At 52.0% G+C, this 15,773-nt stretch overlaps 1 protein-coding gene across 2 annotated transcripts in view; it reads right to left on the bottom strand.

The window, feature by feature from the left end:
• The window catches only part of SLC6A1 (solute carrier family 6 member 1), a 43,154-nt gene extending 35,216 nt beyond the window's left edge, over window positions 1-7,938 (bottom strand). For both annotated transcript variants that reach the window (XM_047851014.1, XM_047851015.1), the window contains exon 1: window positions 7,811-7,938. The gene's annotated coding sequence lies outside the window, so the exon portion shown is untranslated. The remainder of the gene's footprint in view (window positions 1-7,810) is intronic.
• Between the last annotated feature and the right edge of the window lie 7,835 nt (window positions 7,939-15,773).

The following is a 15,773-nucleotide window of genomic DNA, read 5'->3' as shown; positions in this document are numbered from 1 at the left end:
TCCAGCTGTCCAGGAAGGCTAGGTTGGTGTGCCTAGAGAAGAGAGCCAGTCCGCCTGCCTGTTGGGCCTCATTCAGCACACAGCTGATCGTGCTCTGGCCCCCACACGTGTGGCCTCTGGCTCTCACTGAAGAAGCCTTGTAGACAACAGAAAGCAAGAGGTAAGTACCTACTACGTGTCCCACTATGCTGGGCCCCAGAGACTCCCGAAGACATGGCATTTCTATTTACAGGGAACATACACTTTGACTGTGAGTAGCTCGTCAAAGGCCAGAAACAATACCTGATTTGTCTCCACAACCCAACTAGGACCTGGCATACAGAAGGCGCTCAAAATTTTATCTGGCCCAGTTGTCTGCCCACATCTGCCCCTGAAGGCAACTCATCCAGGCCCCCAGAGGCCTCTGCAAAAATGTCCCAGAGCAGCCACCGACATCCCCGGCTCCAAGGAGCCACTGCGGACCCCACGCTGGGGAGGGGGACCCGTGTAGACAAGCTTTGTGGCTCCTGTCTGGCCCCACAGTTGGGGAGGGGGCTGTTCTGCCTTGGCGCAGGTCCATGGCACCGCTTTTAGGCATGGCCACTGCCAGCCCAGCGGCACTATTAAACTCCTCCGGGGTTGGCATTTTCATTTAATACCCGCGGCATAATTAACAGTGCTGCATCTGCTCTGTCATTAGTGGCATTCACTGCCATTTGGAGAAAGGGCTCTTATCTTCCCCAGTCATTAGTCTCAGGAGGCTATTATGGGGGAAATGGAGGAGGAAGCGGGGTGTGCAGCCACCCTTCCCCTGCCTGGAGAGCTGGCGCCGGGCTTGGGGAGCAGCCCATGGTCCAGTCCAGTCCAAACCTCTTGGCTTTACGGGCTGAGAAAGCAAAGTCCAGAGAGGGGAAGGACCCTACCCTTTGTCCCCTACAGGCTTGAGGCCTGCCTGGACTGCAAGCCCAAGCCTCAGGGATCCGGCAGACCCAGATCTGAGTCGCAACTCTGCAGCGTGTCAGCAAGGGAGCCTGGGCAACCACGTGAGCTCCCTGGGCCTCAGTTTCCTTACTGAGGATCCTAGAACACTGCTTGTCAATTGCTCAGCTCAGTGCCTGGATCACAGTCAGAGTTCAAAATCAGGGCTTGTCGGTATCTGATCATTTGCTACCAACCTGTTAAAAATGTATACATTTCAACTCCATCTTCACATAATACTCTTCAGTATGATAACTTCTTCCCTGTTCCCAAAACGACTTTAAAAAACAAAAATCATGGGTGAGACCTTGATCCCAAGCTCCGAAAACATCTGACATGGGAGCAAAGGGGCAAAGGGGTTCACGCAGCAGGGGAGCTGGACCTCAGAATCAAGGGCACAGAAGCCTTTGGCTTTGGTTGCTTGTTTAATATAGCTTACACTCTGCCTCAGTGAGTCAGAGCCCCTGTCTCTTCTACTATGACCTCCACCCAGGTGCATTCCAGAGGCAGTGGGCAACAGGAAAAGGTACATGGGGGTCGGCATCAGCAAGGATTGGGTTGAAACTCTGCTGTGCAAAGCAGGGTAAGTGACTCCACCTCCTTCAGCTTCCAGGTCCTCCTCTGACTAATGGGGACAGTAGCACCTACCCCCCCCCCCAATCCCTAGCATCCTTCTCACAAACCTCAGATGGCCCAGGACTGGTGCCCAGGGGGCACTCCATACTCAGTAGTTGGGGACTGGCTGGCCACCAGCAAGAGGATGAGTCAAACTGTCAGGTGTCCCTGCCCCCTCCCCAACCCCAGAAGGAAGCTCCCAGAACTTGTGATTTTTCATAATCTCCAGGGTATAAGGTAATGGCCAAAATGAGTGATGGACTCCCTCCCCTTTCCTACCCTCTTGGCTGGGAACGACTCAGAACCACCCAGTCTGCTCCTCCAGTAGGTCCCAGACAACCCAAGGCGCACCTATGAATACTTCCCCACACGCTTCCTGGTTACCAAGGCCCTGAGATCCTTCTAGACAACTTCATGGGGCTCCTGGTTTATTTGTTTCCACCCAAATCCATCTAGAGAAGCATGCTTGTGTTCATGCGGGTGTCTGAGAGTAATCAATCATTCCCTCTTCCCCAGCACCACCACCCCCCTAAATCTGGCCACCACTGGGGGCCCCCTAGCGAAATGAGCACACGTCAGACTTCACAAACTCTGGGCATAACTGAGGACATGTTAGCTTCTGGCCAGAGCTCAGAACTGGAACTAAGGCTTAAACTCTGCCAGAGCCCTGTTCTCCCAAACTGCATGGTGATGCCTTCCCACACTATCCTGCAATCAGTCCCCTCTGCTTGGTGTTCTGTCTGCTGCAGATTGGGCTTGACTGGACTTCTTCTCAAGGGGCAACCTGGTGAATTTGGACTTGGGTTTAGTAGAGGTGAATACCACCAGCTGGGAATCCAGAGGTCAGGGATAAGTGTGTTCAGGGCTTGCTAAGCCTCAGTTTCCCCATCCAAAGGACAGAGACAATAATGGTAATAATAATAATATCTTCACATGGATCTCCTAGGGCTGTTGCAAAATTCAGCGGAAAAAGCACTCGGACTATCAAATTCTACCTATTAAGCGTGTGTGTACTCACATGTGTACAAAGAGACCTCATTGGAGTCAAGGTCATTCTAACTCGGGCTTTACGAGAAAACAAGCTTTAAAAAAATGTCTCTTTTTGTTCGACAGAGGATTCTTCTCCGGGATATCAAGGACCATATTTTCTTCCTCTGGAATACTTCATACAGGATCAAAAGGCAGAACAGCTTCAAGAACATTTTTCTGCAACTGCAAAGTACTCTTCTGATGACCCAGCGTACGATCAGCAGTCAGTTCCAGCAAACTGCAATACCGACACCAAATGTTCACCTCCCGTGGCTGCTGCCCTCTCCATGTACACAACCTCCTCACCAAACAATAAGGCCATGAAAACAACCTGCTGTCAGTGTCTTTCAGGGCATCTTTGACCTTGAATGTCCCTCTGGCCAGGGCTCAGTCGTCTCGGGAGCTGGCATGCAATGCTGATCCTGCAGACACCATGCAGCTGACAGGTGGGCAGAGTGCTGCAGGTTACCGTCCGAGGCGGCCACTAACTCCTGCATTCTCCGGCCTGTTCTACATGCCAGGATCCCATCCGGCCCCATCCAAGAGGGTCCCAGGTACCCTAATGTGGCCCGTTCCACCTGGCTGCACACCCTGGGCTTTCAGGGAGCCACAGCCAATCCCTCTGCAAGACCTGGCCTCCTTGTAATTTCCAATTTGTGACAAATGTAAAAATAGAAGGCCATTCGATGCAGGCAGCTCGCATCAAATTGGATGCCGCTTTCATGTCATGTCAGATCACGGTAAACGGAGCTGATGACTTCGTCGGCCACTCTCAATGGCTTCCAGAGCAGTGAGAGGGTGCTGACAAACTGGGAGATACTTAAGAGTTAGCGAAAGGTGGCTGGGTGCACAACACTCAAAACAGCTTTAAATGAATTTGAACTCTAGGTCAGAAATCTGCTGTAAGAAGTAGGGCACTTGCATCCAACTTCGGCTCAGGTCACGATCTTGCGGTCTGTGAGTTCGAGCCCTGTGTCAGGCTCTGTGCTGACAGCTCAGAGCCTGGAGCCTGCTTCCGATTCTGTGTCTCCCTCTCTCTCTGCCCCTCCCCTGTTCATGCTCTGTCTCTCAATAATAAATAAATGTTAAAAAAAAAAAAAAGAAGCATTTAAGAGGCAGGGCACTTGAGTGCGAATCCCAGTTCTGCACCTTAGCAGCTCAGGGACCTTGGGCACAAACTCCTCTCTCCATGCCTCGGCTTCCCATAAAGAACACCACCGACCCCCACCCCCACTCCCCCAGCTGCAGCAAAGCTCAAAGCTCAATCCTTGGAAAACAAAGCGGGGAAGTGCTTTCTAACTGTGCAGCTCCTTAAATGGGGAGTGTGGTCCTTGCCAAGCGAACCGCCCTGGGGGGAGGATGGGGGGGGTGGCTCTTCCGTGGCAGGAATGTCAGCACAGTACGGCAGAGCTTGGGCTCCAGGGTCACCTACTAGCCTAGCAATCCCACAGCAAGGGCCCTCAGCTCTCTTCTTCTCAGTTTCCTCATCTGCAAAGGGACAATTCCGTGTACCCCACAGGGTTTTGTGAAAATTAAATGCAATCGTGTAAGTAAAGCACACAGCACGTTCCCTGGCAGATCATCGACTTGCAATAACTGTTACTTATTATTGTTATTGATGACATTACCATTGGAACAACATTTAGTGTGTTGTTTTGCTTTGTTTTCTGTTTGTGACTGAATCCAAGTCTGTGCTGAAATATCACAGCTTGTGTTCGCACCTATCGTCTCTGCCAGGCAGCCCTTATCCCCGCTATTAGCTGGGCTTCCCACTAACTCTCACGCCCCTTCCCCCTGGCTCTGAGGTCTGCAGGTGAGCTCCGAGCAGAGATGCTGGATGTTCACAAAGCTCACAGAGGCACATTGCCTGAGAAGCCCTATTTTGGGGTCTATCTCTGTCCTCCCAGCCGTTTGCCCCTCTCTGCCCCCCTCCACACTCTCTCCCTCCACCTCCCAGCAACCTTCAGAGAACGGGGCAAAAAGGTGACAGAAAGAAGCACAGTGCTGGGCCCATTTGAGGAGCTGGTGCCAAGGAATGCGATGGAGCAGCGGCCCGGCTGGTGTTCTCCTGTTCTCCTCGCTCAGAGGGGCCCTGCTGCTCTTTGCAATTGGAGTCAATTCAAGGTTGTTTTCATCACGGCAGGGACTGTGCTCTGTCCACTGTTCTCTGGGCACAGAGAAGCTCAGGGGACTCTGCACAGGGAAATTGAAGGGGCAGTTCCGATGCGGGATAAACAGGCCAGCTGACACTCACATCTCCGTTTCCTTTCGGGGAACAAGGCGATTGAGGGGCTCTAATTGGGTTTGGCATTGTAGGTGCAGCTGAGGGACAAGGCTGCTGGGGTGGAAGCTGGGTACACCTGGGGCCAGGTGACAGGGAAGGGCTCGGGCATCCCATCTGCTCCCATGGACGAAGGGGATGGACTTGGGATGCAGGGGGCTAAAGGTGGCAGGCAAGGCTTACTGGTTGGCACTGGGCCTGTCATGCATATGCAGGCTAAGGGAGGAGGGAAAAAGACGTCTCTGAATTCCAGGTGGCTTGGGACATCTCTTTCTCAGCTGCCGAGCTCACAGCCAAGCCTAGGAACAGTGTCTTTATGTGATGGCCAGAAGCCACCTGACATTTGTGTTTTATTTAAGCTCTTAGCATATGCTGGGAAGGTAGAGAAGCAGCCACTGCTCAGACAGCAGACCCAGAGGCCTCACCGTCAATCATTAAATCCTCACCATTACCCTTCCACCTCACTCTATAGAGGTGATAACTGAGGCCCAGAGACCCAGCCGTGGAGCAAACTGTTGGCCAGGAAATCAGAGGAGCAGGGTTCAAATCCCTGCCCTGCCTCTTCCTAGCTGGGTGACCTTGGGCAAGTCAGTTCCCTTCTCTGTACTGCAGTTTCCTTACCTCTGCAGTGGGGATTAGAATACTACCTGCTGCACAAGGTTATTAGAGGGCTTATGAGCCGGGCATGCTGGAAGCTTTCAGTACTCCATTCTTTGCTTCCAGTGGGGATGAGAACTTACCCAAGGTCACCTGGCCAGATAATGGCAGCACCCTAGCTTAAGGCCAACTCAGGGCTGGTTCTGGTCTCAGAGTCCATGTTTCATAGCCTCCCTGGCTCCATGACACAGACAGATATCACAGGTCGGTCCACGCCGGGCCCATCATTGCCTTCCATCCATGCAGGCTTTATTCTAAGACACTTGCCGAGTGCCTACTATGAAGCTGGACCAGGCATAAACAAATTACAACGTTTGGAGTTCCTGATCTCTAGGCATGTGAAATCTGGGAGACAGAGCAATTGTGCTTCTTTTAGCTCTGATGGACTTGCTCTTTCCTCCGTCTTTACCCTCTGAGGTGCTTCCTCCTGGGCCTCCAGATGCCCCTCTCAGCTCTTGGGTGGGCCACTTCTCACCAAATCTCCAGGCTCTGGAAGGGCTGCACACAAGAGAGATGGTCCCTGCTTTCTCTCCACAGCAGCTGCCTCTCTCCTGTTGTGGTTCTTAGGAATCGCCCCACTCTCCAGATGCTGTGCCAGACAAGCCCGGCTGTGTGCCCCTGCCTGGGACTCACTGTTTGTCCTCCAAGCCCTGGCCACTGAGCCAGCCCTTGGCTGGAGAGAGAGAGAGCACTTTCTTTGTTTGCTGCTTGCCTGACAATTTATTTCTGAGACTCAAGAGAGGCTCAGCCATTTTGCCCTGGATGCTCTGGGGGAAAGTCCCTCCCACTCCTCCAAGGACTAGCACCTCTAAGGGCAATGTCTCCTCTTCCTCCTTTGCCTGGGGGGGAGGGTCTGAGACCGCTCCAACCAGAACCAGAGCAGAGGCTGGGTCAACCCTTCCCTGAGAGAGTGCTCCAGAGAGAGAGAGAAAGAGAGAAAGACAGACAGACAGAGGGTGCAAGTTGCCTGTAGTTCCCACTGATCTCCTTTGTTCTGGAATTTGGGAGTTGGGCAGGCTTTTCAGACTCCCTTATGTATACATTTTCCCCAAAGTTCCCAAAGAGAGAGAAAAATCTGAACAATATCCAGCACCCAACACCCCCTCTCACCAACCACCTCCTCTCTTGCCAAAAACCCACTTTGTGTGTCACAGAAAAATGAAGGTCGACTCCAAAGTCCATGGATTTTGGGGGTGTCACCAAAGCTCAGGGGCCATTTTGCTCAGCGCTTTCCCCCTCCACCCCAGTTCATGGGGGATGAGGTTGGGGTTTCTGGGAGAGGGAGCGAGTGCTCCAGACCCATATCAGGAAGAAGAAACAGGGCTGTATCATTTGGCTTTTTAAAACCCAATTTTCTCCTTAGGGTCCATGTCTATTTTGCAAAAAGATTAGCTAAGAGCCTTAGTAGTGAGCTGCCTGGTCTAAGTTCCTCATCTGAAGACCAAGCCAAGCTAGAACAGGGCATCTGTGGGCACCACCCGTGGGGATGGTGGGCACAAAGGGACGGAGCATGGAGACCCTATGGCCATTGCCCTGGAGTAACCGTGGCAGGCAGTTTCCCTTTACCCATCCCCAGAGAATAAATGAGGGATACAAGAAGGTGAAAACAGTTTCCGCCGCGACATGGGGACACTGTCTTCCAGCCCTCTGGGGGACTCCCCTCACCCTACATTGCTCGGAGGAAAGGAGTGGAGAGCGCGGCGCGAGCTCCTGTGCGCTCGGCCCAGGCTGTAGTATGCTTTTTAGCCAACATCTCTTGAGAGCTTGAGCTGCCCCAGGATGGGACGGAGGTGCCCCATGCCCAAGTCGCTCGCCCAGAGCCCTTGGAGAATAAATAAAGCGCACGGCTCTACCTCGGCGCAGCTGACCCCGACACGGAAAAGTGGCGCACTGCCCCCCAAACGCTCTTCGTATTATTCACTCCCGGAGTCCCGCCGTCCCCTAGGGAATGAACGCGGCGCTTCGACGGCTCGAACAGAATCCAGCGCCAGTTAGGGGATCCAAGGGGCCCCACGACCGGGAAGGGGCACGAGACTCTCGCGCCCCTCGCGCCCCTCGCGCGAGTCCCCCTGCCCCCGCGCGTCCCAGAGGCATGGCCCGGGCTCACGTCGGCGGTCGGAGCGGCGTCCCGGGCTCCTCCGCGCCGCCCTGAGGTGAGGCGAGGCGCCGGGGTTGGCATCTGGGTGTCGGCCCCCACCCCGCCCAGCCCGACCAGCCCGGGCCGTCCGGGGCTCTGTGCCCCGCGCCCCGACGCCGGCCGCCCGTTCCTACCTGCGGCCCAGGCTGCGCCGCCCGCAGCGGGCGCCGCGCGGGCAGCTCGGCCGCTCCGGTGCGCTCCGGGCTCGGGCCGCGCTGCGCTCCCGGCTCCTCCGCTCCTCGGCTCCTCCGCTCGGCGCGGCTCGCCCGCAACCTCGCTCGGTCTTCCGAGGGCGGGCGGAGGGACGCGGGGAAGGGGCAGGGCGGGGGAGCGAGGGAGCGAGGGAAGGAGGGCGGGAGCGCGCGCGGGCGGGGGGGGGGCGGGGCGCTGCTCCGGGAGCCCGCCCAGCCCGGGGAGGGGCGCCGCCCGCCGCCCGCCCCCCGCCCGCGCTACCCCCGGCCCGCGCCGCGCGCTCCCCACGCGGCCGCCGCCCCGCGGCCTCCCAGCCGGCAGCTTCTACCGCTGGCCGTCGCCACTCTCTCTGCCTTCCCCTCCTCTGCCCCGTTCTCTCTCCATCCCGCCTTCCAGTTTTCCCCTCTCCTCCCGGTCTCCTTTCCTTCTCTCCCTCCTCCCTCCCTACCTCCCCCTGCCAGCCCACCCCCTCCCGTATCCCCCCCCACTCCCCCCACTCCTCCCCCCCCACCCGCCTCCCGCTCCCTTCTCCCCCTCCTCCTCCTCCCATTCCTTCCCTCCTTCTCTTTCGGTCTGTTGGCCTCTTCCCTGCCTTGGCCTGGGGTCCTCAGCCTGCCTGTGTTGGTCTCTGTTTCCCAGTCCCTTTCAACCCGTATTTCCCTCTTGGCTTTTCTCTTTCCAGCCTTACAGTCTGCTTCTGTTGGTCTGTCCTTTTTGTTTTTCTCTGGCACCCACTTCTCTCTGTAGGTCATAAGGCCCGGCCATTGTGGGTGGCGGTGATAGTGGACTCCTACCCCTCCTCTGCTCTCCCCCCAGGGCAGCCTCCCCCGCTGTTAGGAGGGGACCACAACTTCTGACCTAGAGCTCACTAATGCTGTTGGTGTCAGGCTGGGGGCGTGCCTGCAGTAGGCAGGGAGGGGTGGGTTGCTACCAGGAGTTGGTCTTGGAGACACTAGTGGCTATGTGTGTGCAAGGACAGTTGGATAAACAGATGACTAAAAAGGGAAACAGCCTGGAAGAACACCCAAGGGATGGTGGCAGAACCCCCAAGACATCCTACTTCCAGTTTTTGAGGTTTAAGAGTTTGTCCCAGAGAAGCCTCTCTCCTAGCCAATCCCAGCCCAATGCCTGAGGACTCCCTCCCTTCCCTTTGCCAAGTCCTGACATCGCCCCCCCCCCCCCCCCCCCCCGCCTTCACTTTCACAAAGCCTCCTGGGAATGGGGCCACAGCTGCCCTTCCCTCTGGGTCCCTCAAGGACTCCTAGAGTGACCTGCTCTTCACCATCCTCTCTCTTTCCCCAGGGCTGGCATTTCTTGATTAACTTGCCATCCTCTACCCTAACTTGCCCCCACTCTGGTCATCCATCCTGGGGTCCCACAACACAGTGCTCCCCAAGGCCACCCTGACTTCTCCTGGTTCTTTCCCCACACTCACTCACAAGCATGGAATCCTGATACTTTCCTCTATATCTTCCTTGATATTTTCCATCCATCCCTCCCCTCTTCACTGGCCACTAGCTCCCATATGCTTTTAACCTCCAGTGGTGCTTCAAATAAGTATTTACTGAGCTCCTTCTACTCGCCAAGCATAGTCTTAGGCTCTGGGGACACAGTGGTAGACAAGACAAACCTCAAGATGGTCTTGGTTCAGCATGGGAGATAGGCTTCTGTCCAGTAGTCAAATAAACCCAGAGTGACAAGTTCTGCCAGGAGCATACATTTCAGGGGAATCTCAGGCCAGCTCGGGATGATTGAAGACGGTTTCCTCAAGGAAGTGCCATTTGAACTGAGGGTCAGGGGATGATTAGGAGCTGCCTGGATGGAGATGTGGGGCACAGCTTTGAGCAAGGATATGAGGGTAGCAAAATATGGAAGCTATTTTTGCTTGCCTGAAATTCATTTCTACTTCTTCAGGTAATAGCACCTCAGTTTTGATTTGGGGAACTTCTCTTCCTCCATTCACATTGCTATGGCTAGGTGGGGTTCCCTCCTTCCAGAGGTGGATATGTGACCCAAGCACAGCCAGAGCACATCACCCTGACCTCAATGGTGGGGGTAAGGGAACATGTGACATAGGCTGACTCGATGAGAGCTCTCCCTGAGTTTTGCTAAAACTATTGTCAAACAGAAGCTTGATCTCCATCACAGTTCTTAAGCCTGGAGATGCCAGCAGCCTTTTTTGTCACACCATTTTTGTCAGACCCTACCTGAAAATGAAGCCAGCAGAGACCACGGCAGAGCTGCGAGATGGAGAGTGGACCAAGTCCTAATGAAAAATGTTTGAGTCTCTGAATCTAGCCATGCCTGAAGGCTGTTTAGTTATTTGAAATCCCATTAAATTCCTTTTTTTGTCAATGATTAAAATTTTGAATTCAGTTTATGTTGCTTAAAGCCAAAATTGTCCTGATGAATCAAGATCTGGATTGAGAAATATGAAACATTACCTATATAAAGGAGTAATCATCACCACTTCCCTCCACCTTTCTTCCTTCATGTCTCCTGGATAACCTCGCTCGCAACTGTCTCTCTTTTTTCTAGATTCCTGATCAGAAGTTAATTCTCCGCTGTTTTCATTGCTGTACGTGTTTTGCCTACATACCAAAGCAAAGTCTGGCTGTCAGGTCAGTTTCATAGGCTGCCATCTGATGCTTGAATTATCTTCACGACATTCCCTGCTCCGTCCCCCACCCCCTCCATCCCCATGACTGTCTAGCATCTATCTGCACATCTCCAAGGATGGGAGCTCCTTATTCCACCATGCAGATGGTTTCAAACAACAACTCTTATCTCAGTGCAGTTCTGAGAACGGTCTCCTGGGCCTTGAGGTTTGGGTAAGACTCACTATGCCATAAGGCTGAGTTCGGTGTATACAGGACCTCTATGTCCTTCCTACGTCCCCAGTTAAAGCATTCCAGAGAACTCACAGGCGTCTCCCATGGGCTACAGTGGTGGGTTCCATTAAGCAGTGTTCCCAAAGTGTGGCTTGGCAACCACAGGTGGTAGCTAGGATAATTGTCACTGCAGCAGAATAACCTGAAGGGCAAATGCTCTTCTCTGTCCATCTCCCTGTGACATTCAATTTCTGTCCATGGGTAAGTCTCAGGTTGGTGCTCATCTGTCTTTAACACTTCTCCAAAGTGCTGACCAATCCCATTTTAGCTAAGAGAGAGAGAGAAGCCCTCAGACTCCAGCCTTGGTAGACAGCAGTATCTAGTTAGAACTGAATGCATTGCTCATTTGTCCTTGCATTTCTTTTAATGGAGACCTATTTCTGGCAAGCAATACTGGTCTTCTAGTTATAGCATGATGTACAGTTTCCTTTTGGGATACATTTATTTAATCTAAAAAAGAAAAATATTTAAGTAAATAAAAATAGACACGGTGCACAGATTTCAGAAAACTCTGATAAGTGGTTTGCAAATGACTAAAGTTTGAGTAGCCTAATTTAGAGAAACATTACACCCACGTGTTCATTCATTTAAGGAATGTTTATTAAGCACCTCTGAGTACCAGGCACAGGACCAGAGGAGAGGACCAGACAAAGAGACCATAGAGTTGATAAGAAATTCCATTAGAGAGGGCATGGCCTGAGCATGGAAGGCTTAACCACCACATTAAAGAATTGGACTTGACCTTGGAGGGCACTGAGGAACCAGTCGGAACCAGCGACTGTGCTGGAGCAAAAGAGGAAGGTAAGGTTTAAGAAAGCTGAGACTGGCCAGGTATGCAAGGTGGATGGAAGGGGAGAAGACTGGAAGCCAGGAAACCAGCACGGAGCTGTTAAATAGCAGTGTAGGTGTGATAGGAGGTAGGCTAGCACCTAGCAGAAATCCCAGCCCACAGTAGACATGCAATAAATGATTGAAACGATTATTGTTAATATTATTGCTGTAGTCCTTGCCCTTCCTTGACGTGAAGTAATTCATGAAGTCAGACTTACAGGGCTTCAGACTGGAACTGGCCCTTGCTTTACCTAGTCTAATCCTTTGATTTTACAAATGGGTAAATCAAGGCCCAGAGAGAGGCAGTAACTTGCCTGCCAGCACCTTGCTGTGTGATGGCTGAGCGAGAAAGACGAAGGCTACCTGCTAGTTTCTGGAGCAGCGCTTGCTGTATGATAAGTACTGACATGTAGGGAAACAAGAGGCCCAGAGAGTCACTGGCCCAAAGTCACACAGCAGGAGAGGAGCAGAGCTGAGATCCCAGTTCAAGCTGGGTCACCTCAAAGCCAGCACTCTGGGCCATCAAGCTCATTAATCTTGCCCCAGGGCTGGGGGCGGGGGCAGGGATGGAAAGGTTGGGGGGTGCAGTTTCTGCCATCCCAGGGAGCCTCCCATCTGGCCACAGGTGACGCTGGGGGTCAGGATGCTGTCACCAACCCTCTGTGTCACCTTGGGCAAGTCCCTTTCCCTCTCTGAGCCCCAATTTCCTCACCTGTAAATTAAAAAGATGGCACTTCCCTTCTGCCATCCCCAGTCACCAGGCTGCTGGGGGAGGGGCTTGGAGGAAGGCTACGTCCAAGTCTGCTCCCCACTGCCTTTCCCAGGCCTCCTACCCCAAACCCCTGTCTGCTGCTTGTAGCAGACTATCTCCACGGACAGCAGAATTCCCTCTTCCAGTTTCTCCAAAATTATAGTAAATCTGAGACGCATCCCTTCCACCTAAGAAAACATCCACTGTGGGGAAACAGAGCTTCGTGGTGTTTTGTTTCCTGAAGGGATGCTGTTATCTTAACCACACCCCCCTCCATGCCAGAAATTCCCCCATTAGCAAGAGAGCCGCAGCTGTAATGTGTGTAATCACTCGGAAAGCCACAATAAACCTCACGGGGCATAATAGGACATAAGATCATTTTGTTATCCTGTCCGTGAGTCACGCTGGGGCAGCTCCCTGACAGCGGCCTGGCTGCGGAATGTTCAAATATTTGTGTGTGTCATACTGTGCTGGGATCTGTGCTCGAACTCTTCAACAGAATGCCACTTCCAAAGAAACAACTCCCCGAATGGGCATGGGCGGAGAGCAGCCTGTGCTCAGCGGGGCCTGAGCCTGTCCCTGAGGAAGTGGCCCAGTAAACCTCCCTCCACTGTGGATGACGTGCGGGCTCTGCAGCTAAACAGACCGTGGACAAGTGACCTCACTTTCTGGGCCTCAGTTTCCTCATCCATAAGATGAGACTCATAATGGCATCTACCTGACAACATTGCTAGGAAAAAGCCAGATAATGCTCTGATCCCTGGCAAATGCTCGACATACTTTCATTATTCAGGTGCCATTCATGAGCAATCTCCTTGCTTTCGCCTCCCAGTCGACAAGATCCTAGTCGAGGGCTGAAATAAGTCTCAAATTCCTCCAGGAAGCCTGGTGGATTTTGGCCCAGCTGTTTGTGATTTCTTCTTCCTCAAATCCCCACATGGGTCTTATTCCTGCCTCCCGTTAGGTACTTACACTCTCCCTTTGGTGGATTCAGGGACCATTGTCCCTTGGAGGCCCGCATGCAATAGGGGCTCAGTATTTGTTGACTCATATCATCTCCCAGGACTCTCGGATTCCTTCCACACTCATTACCTACATTCAGCCATAGGGCTAGTTTCAGTGCCCCTCAAAAGGTTTCCACCTCTGGACCTTTACATATGACATTCTGGCTGCCAGGAATGCTGTTCCCTTATCCTCCTTTCCTGATGGACCCTTCTTTGGTCGGCAGGCTTCAGCTTGGATGCCAGCAGATCAGCCCTTGCCCTTCTGGCTTGGGCCAGTTCCCTCGTGTATTCAGGCTGCATACAGTTGTCCCCTGGACCATGGTTTTGCTTTTGCTTTCCTCTGGGTCAATTACCCAGGGTTAATGACACTTGGGAGGCAGATAATCCCCCCCCCTCGAGGAATCATCCAAAGGTCAAATAGTAGCCTCACACTCTGTCACAACACCTATGTCATCCACCTCACATCCTCTCATCACATCTATGTAAGGAATTTGGGGGGACAGACTCTATATATCTATAGAGCGTTCATATGTGATGCAGGTGTGAGCTCTAGAATTAGTTACAAAAGGGCTAAAAACCAGATCACCCCTTCCCAGCCGGACGATCTCAGGCAAGCTGCTCAAACTCGCTGCTGTGTCTCTGCTCCTTGGCTGGTGGTCTGGGGTCAGTAAGTCATGACTAACAAGTATCTCATGCCCAGCCAAGGTAGCAGTTTGTGCAGTGGCAGCCCCAGGAGAGGGCTTTTGTGGCCTTAAAAATCATGGCATCTTTGGGCAGCTTTTGAGATAAGCGTCTGTGAGAAATGGGCACTTCTAAGAGAAAGGAGGGAGAGTCGTTCCCCCACTGCCATTCCCTTGAGTGCCTCTCTGATTCCATTCTTGCCCAGAACTGGTGACCAAAGCCACCAGCAGCCTGATCTTCCCAGCCTCACTCCCTCACCCATAGCAGCCAACCCACCTTACCTGTTGGCTCAGCCAGCAGCCTATATACAGTTTTCAAATTGAGGTATAACATATTGGCCTTAAAGTGTCAATAAAATTGTAACAATTTCGTGTAGTGACGGATTGTAATTACACTTAGGGCAAGCGCTTCGTAATGTACATAATCACTGTGTTGTACACATCAACATAATATTATAGATAACTAAACTGCAATGAAAAATTTTTTTAAAAATTACGTATACAGAAAGTACTCACCTTGTGTGGACGGCTCAGTGAAATTTTACATGTGCACACCTTCATGTGCAAGATAGAGCATTTTGAGCTTTCCAGAGATTCCCACTCAATACATCACCCGAAGAAGGAACGACTCTTCTGACTTCTAGCATCATGAATTAGTTCTGATCTTGAACTTCATATAAGTAGAATTGTTTTCTTACGTGTCTGGCTTTTTTCACTCAGTGTCATGTCTGTAAGATTCATCCATTCTATTGGGTGCAGGAATTAATTTATTCTTTATCAGGGCCATGTAGTATTCCATTATATGACTATGCTATGATTTCTTTATGTATTTTCCTATTATGAAGACTTACATTGTTTTCCATTTGGAGCAATTATAGATACTGCTCCTGGGAATATTTTATATATGCCCTTATGTGCACATGTGAATGCATTTCTGGTTGGTGGTCTTCTTTTATTTGCTGATAAAATGCCACATATTTTTAAAAATTTTTTAATGTTCATTTATTTGTCAGAGAGAGAGAGAGAGCCCCTCAAAAGGGTGCAGGCAAGGGAGGGGCAGAGAGAGAGGGAGACATAGAATCCAAAGCAGGCTCCAGGCTCTGAGCTGTCAGCACAGAGCCCCACATGGGGCTCGTACTCACGAACCGCGAGATCATGACCTGAGCTGAAGTCGGGCGCTTAACTGACTGAGCCACCCAGGCACCCCAAAATGCCACATATTTTTAAGCCAAGACTCACTTACAGATTTGTCTTTCCAGTCTCTGGAATGGGATTACTGGTCATAGGTGTTTAAGTTTGGTAGGTATGTAAGTTTGGTAGCCCACTTAAGAGCTCTTGATCCTTGGTGGAAAGAACCCAGATCTTCCTCTTTTGACAGGAAAGAAGGAACCCTTGAAATGGACTCATGTCGAAGTTCCCCACCGAGCCTTGGGGAGGCTGAAGATGAGGTGTGCAGGGCTCTGCTTTCAAACCCCTGGTGCCAAATGGAGGGTGTGCACCAACGTCTTTGACTCAGAAGGTTCAAGGGCTAATTAATTCCTTCATCTGACAGCTATGCTCCTCACCCCATCAAAATATTTAACCATTTGATGTGATTTTTGTCCATGCTGCGTTCTATACAATCTCCTTTATTTATATTTGTTAAAAACGAAAAAGTTTTAGATTCCAGCCTTAACTGGGGAGGGGTGGCAAAGACGACGGGTGGATTTATCTCCTTGGCTTCCTTCAGCCTGGCTCCTGGCTGTCAC

Source organism: Prionailurus viverrinus, chromosome A2 (assembly GCF_022837055.1).
Source record: "Prionailurus viverrinus isolate Anna chromosome A2, UM_Priviv_1.0, whole genome shotgun sequence".
NCBI lineage: Eukaryota > Metazoa > Chordata > Mammalia > Carnivora > Felidae > Prionailurus > Prionailurus viverrinus.
This window is presented reverse-complemented; position numbering and strand designations above follow the sequence as displayed.